At 44.6% G+C, this 7,134-nt stretch overlaps 1 pseudogene; it reads right to left on the bottom strand.

Annotated features, from left to right (window-relative positions):
- Nucleotides 1-4,690: 4,690 nt before the first annotated feature.
- Nucleotides 4,691-6,685, bottom strand: LOC102821383 (annotated as a pseudogene).
- Nucleotides 6,686-7,134: the final 449 nt, after the last annotated feature.

Consider the following 7,134-nt stretch of genomic DNA (forward strand, 5'->3'; position numbering starts at 1 on the left):
CTAGTAGTGGAATGCTCAAACATTGCACTACCAGAGCTACTAGGAAACTCCATGAGGACATTCTGTTCTGTCCTCTAGGGTCTCTTCATGAGTTGGAATCAATTCCATGGTACCCAACAAGAAAATCAATAGTTACCTGGGTGTTTAAATGCTCTTTGAAAGATACCTATCCTATATATGTTGTACATACCTCTGAATCTTTGACATATGGTAACTATAAAACAAAACTGGTGGTGTGATTGTGCACCGTGGAATCAGCTCTGACTCACAGTGACCCTGTAAAGGGTTTCTGAGGTTGTAAATCTTTACTGGAGCAGTGTCGGGGTCTGACCCCGACATAGTTGTCACGAGTTTTTGGTTCACGAGGAGGGGAGATCCAGCGGCGATAGGGATAGCGAAAGAATACACAGACAAACAGAAGAAGGGAGACAATGAGGCACCCCAAAGCCAGGGTGGATACATCACTGGTGGGCAGGCTTGGGACTACAGGCATCATGGCCTCTGCAGGCAGCGACTCACTGCCCTGCAATCTTTAATGGATGCCTTCCAACCCGTAACGCTCCGCAATCTTTACTCCATGCCTTCCAACCAGTAATGCACACCTGGGGAGGCTCGGGCCTCTGTTTTATTTAGGGGAGGAGTTTCACACCAAGCTGGGAGGGACTAAAACAGGATACAGCTAACATCAGTAATTTTCCAGACATTCAGGTAACTTTATATTGTACTTCACTGGTTCGAATCCCAGGCCAGCAATTTGGAGTCTCAGGCCCAATTAACATATCTATAGCCCCTGAGGTCAGTTGGGGGAAGTTGAGAGTTCTGCAGGAGACGCCCAGGTGAATGGGCTGCACCTGGAAAAGGGATTAGGGAGGATGGGTTCTTTGTCTATAGAACAAAGAACTGAGAAGTAGCTAAGATATTTTTAGTTAATCCTTTGGAGAAAGGTTTAACTTTGCAACCTTTAGTCTCGGCTTTAGGAAAATATCACATTTATCTGTGGATTTTCAAAGGCTCCAGTGTATTAATTTAATATATATATACCTGAAAATTAAGATGAAAGCAATTTTCCATTAACTGCCAGTGGCCTCATTTGTTACACTCAGCCCTAGAGGGCCTCGAACCTCTGACTAGTCTTACACGGTCTGCAACAGAGCAGAAAGCCTCTTCTTTCTCCCACGGAACAGCTGGTAGTTTCGAACTGCTGACCTTGAGGTTTGCAGTAAATAATTGTCAAAATTGGTAACATTTAGAAATATGTATTTTGGAACCTTATTATTGTGAGGTGCCATCAAGCCAGTTCTGACCTATAGTGACACTATATAGTACATCAGAATGAAACACCACCCAGTCCAGCACCATTCTCACAATTGCTACTTCTCTTGAGCCCATTGCTGGAACCTTGGACTCTGGAAATGTGTCATATCAGAAGTTTGTGGGTACCCTTCCTCCTGAGCTCCTGGGGACCAGCAACATGATGCTGATCAAATTAGAGCTGTATTTTTTAAATTATTGAATCCATTTTTTCTTATTGTCATTAACTAATGTGTGGTTTTTAATTTGATCATATTATTTTAACACGTGTCATTTATATTGCACTATTTAGCCTCATAAGTGAGGTTTCCTTGCTTTCATTTTCTCTTTGAGGTGTATAGAGTGCAGCTAATACTTAATTTTTATCAGTGGTTAGCAACATTTCAAAAACATATTTGTACATATGTTTTCTGTAACTATTCAGTGCAAAGGAGTCCTGGCTTTTGCTCTGGGCTGCTAACTGAAAGGTCAGAAGTTCAAATCTACCAGCCACTCTGTGGGAAAAAAGATGAGGCTTTCTGCTCCTGTACAGATATGCAGAGTTGGAACCGGCTCCACAGCCCACAGCATCACTACCACCACTCAATGCAAGAATAGCTCAGTAGCGTTGACTCTTTCTTTTCAAATGAGTAATTCATGCTTCTAGCCCACCCCAACTCAACTTTTTAGACCATGTTAGTATAGCCTTGGGTACATTGTAAGATACTTGTTTTTATTAATCTTCATATATTTGACATATGACATACATTTGACAATTCAGGCAGTCCTGTTGACTTGGGCATTCAATTAATTACCATATTTATGCCAGTTATTTAGACAGCTCTTTGGGGGGCAATGCAAACAGTGCCTTTTTGTTTTTTTACATTTAATGCAGTTTATATATTTTAGAAGAAGTTTCGATTCACAGAACATTGTGATGACAGCAGATGGAGTTTCAGTATACCCCACACCTAATGACTGAGATTCTTGTTAATCTCATTAGTATAATTTTTCATTGTTGGTGTTGTTAGGTGCTGCCATAGAAACCCTCTGCACAACAGAACAAAGCACTGCCAGTCCATTCCAACTGCGCCTTTAAAGCTCTCTGATCTTGTGACCTTGTTTTTAGCTCTAGGTTCTGGGTTACAAATTTGATTAAGGTTTTCAGGAGGCATGCCCTGGTAACAATTTTATGAAGCTTTACATGTCTCAAATCATCTTTCCTTGGTACAGGAGCAGCATCTGGAATGAGTCAAGAACTCTTGGGTCACAGACTCCCAGCTCAATTTGCTGAGGGCTTGACTGTCCTTTTCCTGTTTGTATCAGTAGAACTTGGGGTCTGCCTAATTTAGATTCTTTCTTTCTTTTTTTAAGTGACTAGTTATTATATCTTAGTTTTATAAATGTTAATGTGGTTAGAAAAATAAAATCTAACCATTTGTCACTTCAGCAATGGTCACGTGTATGTAAAATTGAGTGGTGTTGGTTATATTCACCATGTTGTACAGCTGTTACTATGATCTTTTTCCAAATTATTCCACCATTAACCAAGACTCAGTACCCCCAAAGCAATGGCTCCTTTGTTTCCCTGGTGACCACTAAAAAACTTTGGGCTCTAAATTTGTCACCATTTCCTCTGAGTGTGATCATACTATATTTGTCCTTTTCTATCTGACCTATTTCACTCCGCATCATGTTTTCATGGTTCGTGGTGTTGTAAGATGTACCGGGACTTCATTTCTCTTCTTGACTGTGGAACCACAAGGTTGGAGTCCTGTAGGATAAGCGTAGGACTGCAAGGTTGGTTTGAACCTTGATGGTTCAAATGTATGAGCTGCTCTTTGGAAGCCCTATACTGGGTTGCTATGAGTCAGAACCGACTCTACAGCACTTAACAACAACAGCTACAAGAAACACAAGGTTGGCGGCTCGAGCCTGCCAGCCACTCCTTAGGAGAAAGATGAGGCTTTCTGCTCCTGCAAACATTTACAGACTTGGAAACCCTCTGCACGGTCACTATGCACAGGAACAGACTGAACGGCACTTAGCAATAGCAGTACCACAACAATTAGGGCTTGTGCATCCATTCATCTGTTGATGGACATTTTGGTTGTCTTCACCTTTGGCTATTGTGAATAGCAATGTTGCCAACACTGGTGTACAGGTTATGTGTTATTTTGGACTTAGATTTTTGTGTTTTCTCTAATCTTGATGTAAAAATGGTCACAAAGACAAGCCTTCTGTGGTCTCGTCCATAATTTAGGGAAGTGAATCCTTTCGATTTATATCCTCAGATTCTCCCCCTGTTCCCCCCCACCCACCCCAATATAGGAAAATTGAATTGCTGGCTTACACATGCATCATCTTCTCTGAGATTCATCTCCTGCGTTTCTCCTCAGTATTACTGAGCTAACACAACCATCTCCATCACTGGTTCATTTCCATCCCCATTGTTACTTTTTGCTATTTAGTGCATCTGATGGAGATTTTAATTCTGATTGTGCTGCATGCATTTCTAGTCTCTGCCAACTCCTTTCTCATTTCTTTCTTTCTTTTTTTTTTTTTTCCCCCTCTGACCACTGTTTTTAATTTAGGAAATCAAGTTGAGCACACATGAAGCCTATAATACTGGGATATAGGAATCTTGAGTCCCCACGCGCATACACCAGAACTCCCTGTCCTCGTGAGGAATGGGAGTTTTCGGAACTAACTGAGGTTGGCGGAGGGAAGTGAGAGGGTGTGAGGAAGGTTTTTATGGAACAACAGAGCACAGACCCCACTGCGCTGCCTCCCTGGTGCACCGCTTAGCTAGTACTGGTACTTCGGTTGTGGCTGCCCCTGAAGCTGCTCTTTCTGCTTGTGCTGCTTCTTTTTCTTCTTCTGTTTGGAGACGCAGTTCAGAGCAGACTCACCATTTCTCGGGGCAGACACGACCATGGGCAGCCTGCCCGACTGAGTCAGATACTTGGTTTTCAGGTCATCCCGAAACAATGGCTGGGAGAGTAAATGGCGCAGCTCATTTTAGAAGATCTTCATCTGCTTTTGTCTTCGACGCTCTTATTGCTTGTCAGCTTTTTTTCCCTCCCTTATACATTCCTTCTTCAAGTTCAATCTCGAGGTTAGCTGTAACCTTCTCAATCCAGGAATTGTGCAGACAAGCCTGGAAGTTCTGGTACTCAGCTTTCTCTATTAGTTGGGCTAAACACATTCACTCCTTAACTGCATCCATGTACTTTGTCTCCACAAGGAACAGTGGGATGTCCTCATCTTTCTTGAGGGTTTTGTAAATCTTAAAGTTGATCAACTCCTCAGGCCCAATCAGCAGCAGGCTGAGGCCTTCATTGGTGGTTCAAGCAGTTCGACCACTTCTGTGGACATAAACCTTTGAGGTGTGAGGGGCCTAGTAATGAATGACATGCTGGATGTTAGTAATATCCAGACCCTGGGCTGCCACATCTCTTTCCAGGAGAACACAGTCTCGCAGATGGGCAAACTGCTCAAGGTTTCGCAGCCTCTGCTCTGGTGCATGCGGGCGTGTAGGGTCAGCGGCATGATGTCCAGGGCTTTGAGGAGCCCTGAGAGGCGTTTGATGCAGGAAATGCTGTTGGCAAACACTAAACTGTGCCCCGGATGCTGCATCAGGAAGTCGTACAGGTAGAGGTGTTTCTCCTCTGTCTCACAATGGATCTTGGTCTCCATCAGCGTCTCCACTGTGGCCTCACATCTTGTGAGGTCGATGATCTTGGGCCTGGCCCACAGGCCAATCTTCTGCATGAGGATGCCAAGCTTAGCAGTTTTGTCTATGTTCTTGGTGTGTTTCTTATGCAAGATTCGAGTAGGAGCTTGATGCACCAGGGTCAGGGTGGCAGAAAAAACAAGGGTCTGTCTCTCTGGGTTGTACTGAGACTCATTAAGCATCTCCATGAGCTGTGAGAGCTCAGCAAAGTGGCCCTTCTCAATCATCCGGTCAGCCTCATCCACCACCAGGCACCTCAGTTGCTGAAGGTTACTCAAATGAGGGTGCTTTTCCTTAATCAGCTCCCACACCCTGCCTGGAGTGGCGATCACCATCTCGGGTTGGCTGTTCAACATCCTCTGCTGTTTCTGTGCAGACATTCCACCAACCAAAATCACCATCTTAATTCCTATAAACCCGGCCAAAGCATCAATGTGCTGTTTGACCTGGATGGCCAGCTCTCGAGTGGGAGTCAGAACCAGTCCCAGTAGAGGACACTTTGTGTGCTCTTTACAGGTGGCAATTCTGCCATTTGCCTCTTTGTGGAACTTTACAGTCTGCTCTTCACTGAGGTTTTCCTCTTCATCCTCGTCCTGTTTGGAGACAGGCTTCTTGGTGAGGGAGGAAGGTCCTTCACCAGCATCATCATCACAGAAGAGTGCCACTTGGTCAGAGGCAGTAGGCTGCATCTTAGCTCTGGCTTTGTGGGGTGAGGCTCCAGCCTCAGCTCCAACTCCAGTGGACACTGCTTCACTCTCAACTCCAGTCTCATCAGGCAACATCCCAGACTCAGTTCCGGCCTTGCCTGGTGATCCAGTCTTGCTCTAGCCTCTCCAGGTGGCTTGCCAGCATTGCTTGGAGCCGGAGCAGATTTCCTCTTGTGCCACTCCAGCACTGTATGAATCATTGGAATGGCAAAGGCAAGGGTTTTCCCACTTCCTGTCTCAGTAGCCCCGAGAACATCCAGTTTGTCACGGATGGCGGGTACCACAGCCAGGGCTTGGACTGGTGTGGGTGCAGAAAAGCCTAGAAAGCTGAGTGCTCGGAGTACCAGCTTGGGCATTCCCAAGTGGACACGTCAGCCTACTGGTCATGCATTTCGGGCAACCACATCTTCACCTTCTTGGGTACCTTTGGAGTAGTACCCTGGGAAGGCTTGTTCTTTTTTTCCCCTTTATTATTATTATTATCATTTTTTTTTTCTTTTTTGTAACAGTGTGGGATGCCGTCTCCTCTACCTCTGGCTCAGGACAATGGGAGCTGCCTTCCTGAGGCCCTAGTTCAGCATCTTTGACCTCAAACTCTTTCTGGACACTGGTACCTCCAGCTTCCACATCTTTACTCGTTTTCAACCTAATCTTTTTTTGGGGGGGAGCTGGACTTTCCTTGCTTCTCTTCTTCTGAAACAGCCTGTGCCTTTGTCTTGGGCTCTTTTTTTGAGAAGAGGCTAGAGGTATTTTCAGCAGGGGAGACCAAGTGGTAATCTGTCAGTTCCTCAAAGTACACTAAGTCATCCATCTGTCCATCTGCAAACACGTTTGGGTCTGTCTTCACTTGTTTCCATTTTCCCACAACTTTGATTCCTTTTGTCTTCAATTTACCACAGCTTAGTGGCTTCGACCTTGATTTCATCTCCTTCAGCTTCATGGGTACGTGTGGAGACGCCACTGAAGATCCCTCAGACGTTCCAGCCATAGCCTCAGAAATAGCCGCGTCCAGTCCTCTACAGCAGCTTCAAGCCCAGTTCCCTTTCTCATTTCTTTCTGTATTTCTGCTTTTCCATTTCAACATCCAACACTTGCTTTATGAAGTTTTTTTTCATCAGTTTTATTAAGAACATCAAGCAGAGGCATTCTAAACACTTCTCTTTTTTCCTGTGATCAGTCTGTCTTCCATTGCACATCTAGGGCACATTTTGTGTTTGTGTGTATAAGCTATGGTCTTTTTAAAGACCCAGTAGTGGATTGTTGTTTCCTGTGAGGACTCCTTCACAAACAAATAGAAACACTTCCAGGCCAGTGTTTGCCAGATAACAAGGTGTACATCTTCTCTCACAGCCTTATAGATTACTTGTGTTCAGCCAGAATTCTCCCCTTGTGGATCTTCAC

Source organism: Chrysochloris asiatica, unplaced genomic scaffold (genome assembly GCF_000296735.1).
Source record: "Chrysochloris asiatica unplaced genomic scaffold, ChrAsi1.0 scaffold00323, whole genome shotgun sequence".
In the NCBI taxonomy this organism is placed as follows: domain Eukaryota; kingdom Metazoa; phylum Chordata; class Mammalia; order Afrosoricida; family Chrysochloridae; genus Chrysochloris; species Chrysochloris asiatica.